Here is a 10,710-nt window from a genome sequence, read left to right as displayed (position 1 = left end):
GTCAAGTCTCTCCTGTGACCCACTTTACAGAAAAGATACACCAAATAATAGAATTATGAGAAGTACAATTATTCCTAACAACGTTGATACAAAAGTCAACTTTGCATCTATAGTATGTTGTTGTTGTTGATTGCCTTTGAGTCCAGCACAACTCATAGTGAACCTATGAACAAAAGGCCTGAAGCCTTTCTCTGACTGTTGACATTTATCAAAGTTCATAGGGTTTCTGGAGGCATGTTGTTTAGGAGGTGCATGTCACTCCTGCTTCCAGCTGCACCCATGTATACATCCTACATTATCCTTAGTCTCCAAGTAAAGATATTTTAAAAATATTTTTCTTTTTGCCCAACATACAACCAAAAACATGTTCCCATAAAAGGATACATGTTTATTCTTCCCCTTAATTGGTTCATTCTCCTTTTATATGCTGAATGTAAGACAAAAATATTTTATTTATATAGAATATATTCACATAAAACAAAATGTACCCATTACTCTTATACACAAGATTGCTAATACTGTTCATGCATTAGGTTTTTTTTATATTCAGCAGCATTATATATTGTCAGTTCTTCCCTTTCTTAGTTATTCTTGTTGTTACCCAACTGCTTTCTGGACAAAGAAGCCAGGTAGCAGGGATGGAGGCTATGAGGACTCAGTGATGTGGACTCCTACTCACCAAGGAAACAGGATGAGTGTCCAATCTGCCACAGCACTGATTCTACAAATAACATCACAACACTATTCACCCATGTAGTTGTTATGTATCATCAATTCATAACTGACTCTTAGCAGATTTTAAGAGACAGAAAATCGCTTGGGAGTTGATTGCCCATCTTTTCCCCTGCAGAGCAGCTGATAGATTTGAACCATGTGCCTTTGACGTGGCAGTGCAGCTCCTTAGCACTAGGTTACCAGAGCTCCTTGATTCCCCTATGAGAATTAGCCAATTACTTACTGGCAGATTGATTACATTGTACCGCTTCAATCATAGAAAGAAGAGTCCTTTGAATTTTGTTTGTTTGCTTGAGTTAACAGAAATTTACTCACTTACAATTTAAGAACCTAGAAGTCCACTTTGAGACTACTGGCTATAGGAGAAGGCTTTCTCTCTGTCAATTTTGGAGAAAAGTCCTTGTTGCCTTTAGCATCTGTAGGTTTGACATTCTTGGAGAAGTTTATATATATTGACCTTCCCATATGTCAAAGCGCTTCACAGTACAGGGACTGGATTCCTTCCTAGTTATATTCCAATACTGATCTTCTTTTTTGGTGGTACTGCAGTTTCCTTTTTCTTCTTGCTTTTCTCCCCTTTTATTCTGTGGATGAAAGGTGTTACAGGCCGTAATCTAGGGTAACTCCTTTCACATCAGATTAAGACTCTAATGGAATTAAGAGTGTTGCATCCCACCTTTAATCCCCTAATCACTGCATAGTTTATCAGATTGTGGTCGTTCATTATATAGTAGTCACATTATATTATTGCATACATATAATTTGAAGAGAGACAAATCTATGGCATTTCATCCTTTGAACCCCCAAAATTAATATCCTTGTCACATACAAAACACTCTGTCATACCAATATGAAATCTTAAAGCAACTCCAAATCCAAATTACATTCTGAACCAATATTCCTCATTACCTGTGAATTTAAGCTATAATTGCTTTCAAAACAGTGGTAAAATAGGCACAAAATAAATATTTCCACTACAAATGGGAGAATTGGTAGGGGGAGAAAGGTAACAAGCACCAAGAAAATAGCCAAAAAAATTTACATTAGCCCTCAAGGCTTGAAGATAAAACTCTGTTCTAGGCTATAGTCTTGCCCTAAATATTATGGATGCTGGCTATGTCCCCTATGTCTCTGAGTGAAACCCCTCCGTCTGATTTCAGCTCCACCCTCCAGATCTACTGGGATAGAAAGTCTGCGCTTTCAGCTTTGAGTGGTCCCATTCTCCAGCAAAAGCTGGGAAGGGTGTGGAGAGATTACAGCTCTCATGCACTATTGGTAGGATTGTAAAATGGTCCAGCTAATGTAATAAATGGTATTGTGCTTTCTTACGAAGTTGTAACTAGAAATGCTAAATGACCTAGCATTTATACTACTGGGCACGTTATTGTTGTTATGTGCCATCGAGTTGATCACAACTCAGTGCAACACTATGCACAATAGCTCTGAACCTTTTCTATATCTTAGTTAATAAGAGTCATGAAGTGAAGAGATACATGTATACCTATGTTTGTTGCAGTATTAGCCACAATACCAAAAGAGATGGAAACAACCTAAGTATTTGTCAGTGAACAACTGGATAAACACACCATGGTGCATATAAAAAATGACATATTATACACCATGAAATAAGGAGAATGCATAAACACTTTATAACATGAATGAACCTGGATGACACTGTGCTAAATGAACTATGTCAATCACAAAAGAAAAACATTGAATGAAAACAGTATTATAAAATGTAGATAAATGTTTAAACACACACACACACACACACACACACACACACACACATATTCCCTGATATTTACCAGGAGTGGGTAAGGAGGGGAAGGCAAATAGCTACCTAGAAAGTAGATGAATGTTAACTTAGGTGAAGGAAAAGACAAGGCACATTAAGAGATAGGACAGTACAACATGAGCAACACCAAGGAAGGACACTAGGAGCTGAACAAAGGAATAGACAACAAGGACATAAACTGTTATATACGCTGTACTTCAATAGTAGTACTAACAAACAATATCTATGAGCAAATGCATACAGATATTTGATGGGAACAAAGGATATATAGAACGGATATTGAAAGAATGTAATTATAAACACCAGTGACGACTGCATGACCAGGTACTAAGGGGAAAAAAATGAGGGTATTTTTTTCTTTACTTTGAGTATTTTGTACCTGTGTTACCCAAACATTTTCATTTTCTTTTCATCTGACACCTTTTGTTGAAAATATGTGTATTAGAAATACTTGGCACCATATCTCAGCATTGAATAAGATAGAGGAATGAATGTGACCTGAATAAAAAAAAAAGGCACTTTGTGTTATGGGGATATGGTATGGTTTTTTTGTTTTGTTAGATTTTTTAAAATTATCTTTCTAAGGGAAAAATGAGCCTAGTTTTTGTTTTATTTCAGGGTTGTAACATTTTATGTAGAATAACTTTGATATTATCTTTATTTGGAAATTAAGTATGTTTTACTGAAATGTACAGGTGCCAAGATAACATGTAACAACAACACAGTACTGTTGTATATAAAAGCGAGCAGAAGGCATGTCTTAAGTAGACCTGGCAGTGTTAAAATTAGGGATAAAGATGAAAAAATGAGGTTGAAAACATTTAATCAGCCAAACTTTATTTTATTCTTACATAAAGATTAATTAGAGCTTTATATCCATGGTGGTGCATGACTCAGAGAGCCATCATATTGGTCCTTAATTGCCACACTAACTCTACTTTTGCTCCTAAATCTCTCTTCCTGAACATTCATGCATTCCAGATTATTTATTACTTTTGAAAGCAAGGGATGCAGAATTGAATGTAGTTCCAAAGCATAATTTGACCAGTATGAAGGAAATCAGACCTATTATTTCTCTTTTTCTCTTTCTACAAATACTATCTTGTGTCTTACTTACCTTTTTTTACTGTCACCTTATTCGTGGTGAATTCTAACTCAGCTTCTGTTAGACTAAGAGCCCGGCTTTCCCCATGCTCTCCCTGATCATCTGAATCCAGTCAAGATGCCAACACTCTGACATAAGTATTCGTATATTTCCTTCTTTCTGCTTTAGTGTCCTTTTTTTCTCTGTAAATTTCCATGATATAAGTGGTTTTTTTTTTTATCAACTGTTTCATGCTTCTCTTCCTCCTTCAGGAAACTTTGATAATAATTCTCCATCCTAGTTTGTGATGCATAGATGACCCTCTGTCTTCTTGGCTTTTTTCGTGATCTGACCCAAGTATCACCCCTGACTTAAGGAGTTTGGAGACAGGCTGACAATACTAGACCATATCTTAGTGTCTAATACAGACTTCCAGGACATTTCCGTCTCCAATAATATCTTACCTGTAACTCGCTCTTCAGAGACTTGTGGGTAGAAAAGGAGTGAAGTCGAAGGCAGTGGACAGCATGGGTCCACACGGACTTGAATTGCTTACTGCTCATGAACACAAGGCTGCCAGAGCTGCTCCTTCTATGAGCCTAGAAATCTCCGTTTATTTATGAGATTGTACAGAGGACATTGTCCATGCCCCAGCCATCCTGGTTCACACTAATTATCCTTATGTCAGAGAATCAACAGGAGAAACAATGAATATGATTCTGCAATGGGCTTGAAATCTGTTCTCAGATTTTTTTTCCTTTTATTCCAACACCACACGTGAGGACATATTACGTGACTGATCTCATGTAACTCTACTAGTTGTGCTTTTGAAGCTCACATCTGCTACACATGCCTCCCCTGACTCTGAACAAGTATCTGAACCACCTCTTCACCTCCAGATAGCAGTGAGAGAGACCTTGGGAGATAGAGATACCTATTAATGTTAACCAGTTATTGAGCTAACTGTAATACCAGCAGAATAATCAATGTATCTATATCCTAAAGGAAATCCATTTTTGCTTTCCTGATGTTTTCAATCACTCAAGACACTTCCTACATAGCTTTACATACCCAACAGAATATGAATTTGGCTCTAGCCCTGGTGGTTTTAGAACAAGCTTCTTTCTGACTGCATGGATATTTCCTCAGCAGGAATCATATGGGCAGGAGTCAGGACAGACTTTGCCTGCCATTAGCCATTCATGAGGGAAGAGGAGTATTTATGAGAAATAAAATAACCCTTCATCCCCAAGTACCTCTGATGTCAGCTGAGGCAAATTGAAAACCCTAACTATATGGCATCAGGGGTTCCATCCTAGAAGACACGTCCTGGATCTCATCTGGAGATCGTTATTACACGTGGCAATTGGACTGTGTTATATGGTTTGGCATATCCATTCCCTAGAGGCTTTCCTTGGGGTTTGCTTATAGGATCTAGGGGAATGAAATATTTTGGAGAAAGGGACTCTAAAGAGAACACAAGAATATTCTCTCCAGGGACTAATTAACCTGACTTGTTTATCCTCTTGGAAAATAGATGTCAATCCTTTCTATCCAACTTTCTTGAGAAGACAGGATCTGAGAAATGTCTACTCTGTTTCCTACCTTCTATGTGTGTCAAGTTAAGAAAAGGTGTGAAGGAATGAAAGTATGCAGTCACTACTGTTGTTGTGTTGTTGTTGATTGTCATCAAGTCAAGCATGACTCATAGTGACCCTATGAACAAAAGGCCTGAAGCTTTTCTATAACTATTGTCATTTATCAAAGTTTGTAGATTTTCTAGAGGCACGTTGTTTAGGAAGTGGATGCTACTCCTGCTTCCAAATCTGTCTTAAACTTGCAGCTCCACCAAACACTGTCCACCATGGGTAACCATTATAGCATTTGACATCCCAATGGCACAAGGTACAGCATCACAGCAACCCCAGGTTACCTCAGTACAACATATTGACAGAAGAGTACTGTACCGCTTAAAAGAATGTTCCTCCAAAATATAATAGCAACTGACTTTGAAATACAAAAGCCCTCCCCGAGATCTTGTTGACCCTATGCATGAGGCTTAAATAAAAAAAACCAACCAATATATTATGTCTTTATTGTTATGTGCCATTGAGTCACCTGTGAAGTATAGCAACCCTATGTACTGCAGCACTGAACCCTTCCCTGTACTGAGTCAGTCTCACTAATTGCAGTCATTACTAGTATTTGCCAATTAGACTTCAGTTTTTTAGTCTATATTAATATAACATATTAAAATATTTCAGATACAGAAGTAAAAGAGGAAGGAGGCATATCGTTACTTATCTTTCTTATTTAAGTCTGATTTTATGATCATTTCTTGGCTGTCCTTTGCATTATAAATATATATTGAGCTGTATTTTGTTTCTCTAACTCAGAAAGTGATAGAGAGCTCTAGTGGCCCAGACTGTAGGATGCTGCACTGCTCACCAAAGGGCTAGGCCTCTCTGGAGGTTCAAATCTACCAGTGACTTCATAGGAGAAAGATGGACAGAATCCTCCTTTATGACTTGCAGCCTCAAAAACACAATAGAAGTTCGCTATGAGTCAGAACCATTTCTAAAACCACAATTTGGAGCTGCTTGTTATTGTTTTCATTGTTTTCATTGTTTTTGCGTCTCAAATCAGCTTCTAAAATGTCTTACTTCACCAAAATGATCTTGGCTCTGTTTTAGAGAATTTTTCCCTTGAGTAGATTAATTTTCTCATCAATTTTTCAGAACCTTCTATTGTCTGGTGTTCTAATCTGGTGTTCTTTTCACAAAATATAACTTCTATTTCTCTCTAAAGAAAAGAGAAAAACAATAAAACTCATTGCCAAATTGCCATTGAGTCAGAACTGACTCATAGCTGACCCTCTAGCAAGTTTTTAGAAACTGTAACTCACAAAGGGTGAAACTGCCCACCTTTCTCCGTCAGAGTCTCTGGTGAATTTGAACTGCCAGAGAGGGCCAGTCTTTGAGTTAGCAGTGCAACTCTCTACCCGCTAAGACCACTAGATCTTCCTCAAAGGAAGCTGTGACATCTATAGAATTTATTACTTAATTTATTTGACAAATACTTAATGTCACGTGCTATGTTCCCAAACACTGCTTTGGATTATAGTTATAATTATGAACAAGCAAGTATAGACCAATTTTTAAGGAACTTAAAGATAAAACAAACAGATATTTAAAATTGTATTAAAAGTTCATCTCAATTAGTACTCTTCAATACAAGTGACAAAGCACAAAACTTATATAGTATGTTAAGGAAGTATTGTACAATCACAGAAAAGAGTGGAGTAGAACAGGTATTGGGCCAGCTAGATTCAATAACTGGTATACATAACATCAAGCCTTTCTGTTTCCCTCCATTGTCTTGGCTTGAATATATGTATTGATTCCATTCTATCAAGCATTTCTATTACTGGGGACACCTGAGAGTGGAAAACTCTGATGATATACTTGTGGATAAAGATCGATTACCCCTCCACTTCAGAATTAGAAAACACAGAGGAATAAATCTCTCTAATAGGACTTTAAGCTAGTAATCACTCTCTTGGTGCAATGTGCAACACTGATTGTGGGCTAGAAGCCGCAGTAGAATGATGGATTTGCTTGGGACAAATGCCTACTTCTTGCAAAGTTTTCAAAAGTAGAATGATGAGTCCATGGATTGTTAATGGGGTAGTAAAAACCCAGAATGAAGAGAGACAACTGACACAAAGTAGAAATCAAAGAAAATTAGAAGTCATCAAAACTGTAGTGGAACAGATAAAGAGTCATATCCTAAGCATTATTTAGCAGAAATTGGCCTGATGGACTGATATTGGCCTTTTTAAATTGGACTATCATGTGGTCCACTATGCCAGGAATGACAAATTGAAGAGGAATGGTGTTGTGTCCATCTACAAAAAGACCATTTTCCAGGTCTATCCCAAATTCCAGTGGTGCTGTTGATAGAATAATATCCATGTAAAGTCCTAAACCAGAGTATAAACAAAAGCCAGTGTGGCAAGTACTAGTGGTGACTGCATTCTTTTGTCCTTTGACACTTTTTCTATAACATGGCACATAGGGAAAATGTAGAAAAAATAGACTAGGTCTTTTTCACACCCTGTCTTCTCATGAAGATTGGATAGAAAGGACCTAGAGACATCTGTGTTCCAAAAGGGAAAACAAGTCAGGTTAATTAGCCTCTGGAGAGAATACTCTTGTGTTCTCTTCAGAGTCCCTCTCCCCAAAATATTTCATTCCCTTGACTCGTAAAAGCAAACTCCAAGGAAAATCTTTTGGGAATGCATATTTCAAACCATATAGTGCAGTCCGAGTACTATACACAATAATGGTCTCCAGAAGAGATCCAGGATGTATCCTCTAGGCTGGAACCCCTGATGCAGTATAGTTAGTGTTTTCAGTGTCCCTCGCCTGACATCAGACGTACTCCTGGTGAGCGGGTTATTTTATTTCTCATAGATAATACTCTTCCCTCAGGACTGGCAAAAGTCTGTTCTGATTCCAGCCCTATATGATTATTGCTGAGGATATATTTATACAGTCAGGAAGAAGCTTGTTCTAAATACACCAGGCCTAGAGCCAGACTCATATTCTGTTAGGTAGACAGCCGGGCATAAAACTAAGTAGAAAATGTCTTGGGTAATTAAAGACACTAGAAATGTTGCAATGGATTGTCTTTGGGCTGTGGACATATTGATGATTGTGCTGGTATTATAGTTAACATCTTAATTAGGTAACCATAAAGGGTATCTCTATTTCCCAAAGACTCATTGCTGTCTCAGGATGGAGGAGTGGCTCAGATACCTGTTTAGAACTAGAGGAAGTAAGTGATCATTCGAAAGCACAACTACTAAAGTTAAATGAGTTCAGTAACTTAATGTGTACTCATATGTGTGGATAGAAGAAAGCATCTGAGTACAGATTTCAAGTCTATTGCAGAATCACATTTATAGTTGCTCTGGTGATGCTCTTACACAAAGATTATTAGTGTCAACCAGGAAGGCTGGGTCATGGACAATGTGCTATATTCATTCCATCATTAAAAGCGATATATGATAGGGTATTATGGTTATCACAAGAGTCCGGAATAAAGGTTACCTAGTGGAGTGTACTCACGGGGGGGTGGGTGCTGGGGTATGGGGTTGTATACCAATGAAGGAATTTTTCTATTTTCAAAGAGTAGAGCGAACTTGCAGGGACAGGTGTGGGCAGGGAGAAAAGTGTAACAATGAATGAATGGAAATCCAAAACCTCTGTAAATGTTCATTAAAATTAATTTAAACACACACACACACACAAAGATGTCTAAGTTGAAAGAAGGAAGACTGATGAGTTTCTCTAAAAGCCTTGTTTTGATGATGAATAAATAGTCAGTGTCAGTGTGGAACCATCCACTCAAATATTTTTCTTTTTTATTTTGCTGTCCACAAGTCTTTGAAGAAGCAGTTACAGGGAAGATAATATTGGGGGTTAGAATGTCATGGAGACCTTTACTAGAAAGTCTGTTACCTCATAGTATTGTCAGGTTATCTCCCAACTTCTTAAGTCAGGAGATAATAATTGGTCCGTCTCTAAGGAAAGCCTGGAAGAAGGTAGAGTCACCTGTGGGTAACAACCCAGAATGAAGAATTATTAAAGTTTCCTGAGTGAGGAAGAGAGACACAAGATAGATGATGAAAAACATAATCATGGAAATGAACAGAGAAAAGTGGACATTAATGAGAAAAGAAGGGAGCATATGAATGTTTAAGTGTGGACATCTTGACTGGATCCAAAAAATCAAGAAGATCATGGGGGAAAGTGAAGGGGAAGTCAACTTTGAATTTAAAAGTGTGATGTGGCAGTAAAAAAAATATGCAATTCAAGACTGCACTTGGAAAAAGAGAAATTATCCATCTGAGCTCTTTCATATTGGTCAAATGATGCTTTGGAAATGCATTCAGTTCTGAGTGCTTTAAAAGTAGTAAATAATCTCGAATGCATGCATGTTTAGGGAGCAATATTTAGGATGTAAAGCACAAGGAAAGGTGATAGGGTGGCAACTGAGGACCAATATAGATTGCTATTTCTTGAGTCATGCACCATCATGAAGATTTAACTCTAAGTGTCAGTGTTTATGTGAGAATTGAATAAAGTGTGGCTGGTTACATGTTTTCAGCCTCATTCTATCAGCTCTATCCATAAGTTTAAAACTGCCAAGCCTACTTAGGGCATGTCTTTGGCTTGCTTTTATATACATTACAACTGTGGTGGTGTTAGATGTCAGCTTGGAACGTGTACGTTTCAGTAAACCATACTTAAACGCCAAATAAAGATAGTAAAGATCCACGTCAAAAAACAGGCTAACTTTTTCCCTAAACAAGATAATTTAAAAACAAAAGGCAGAAACAAACTCCTAACTTCTCCTCAAAACATAATATAAAATCTGTTTCTTTTTCAGGTTAAACTCATTCTTCTATCTGATTCATACTTCTCCTTTTCTATCCTCTTACTTCAATGCTGAGATAGGAAGCTAAGCTTGGGAGATTTAATTTTTTTTTTTGCTTTTAATTAAGATTTTAAAGAAAGTTTATAAAGAACTTGGATTTCCATTCATTCATTGTTGCACATTTTCCTCCCTACTCACCCCACCCACAGTTTGTCTTACCTTTCTCTTGGAAAAAAATATTCTTGCATTGTTGCATAATTTCCTTCTCACCCATCCACTTTGCTGTATAGCTCTTATTCTGGACTGTGAAGCTTAATATTTTATATATATATTTATACTTTTATGCTTATATGCTTATATAAGAGATAGCAGAGGAGAAGGAAATGTAAATAGTTGGTTAATATATGTATAGTAAATATTCACAATGAAGTAATAAAGAAATGCCTTTAGCTTTTGCTTTAATAACTGGTCATGTCGTCATCACTGGTACTCACAACTATATTCTTGCACTGTCCCTCCTATTTCCTTTGCCCTCATCAAACACCTAGGCTGGTTGTGGTTCTTTCTATAGTCAGGTAACCCAAACCTCCATTCCTAAGGGATCTGAGCCATTTAAATTGGCATTACTACGGAATGAGGGTTGCAGAGT

This window comes from Elephantulus edwardii, unplaced genomic scaffold, assembly GCF_000299155.1.
Source record: "Elephantulus edwardii isolate Elephantulus edwardi_28Jun2011 unplaced genomic scaffold, EleEdw1.0 scaffold00186, whole genome shotgun sequence".
Lineage (NCBI taxonomy): Eukaryota > Metazoa > Chordata > Mammalia > Macroscelidea > Macroscelididae > Elephantulus > Elephantulus edwardii.
The sequence above is the reverse complement of the archived record's forward strand: the minus strand, read 5'-3'. Positions refer to the sequence as shown.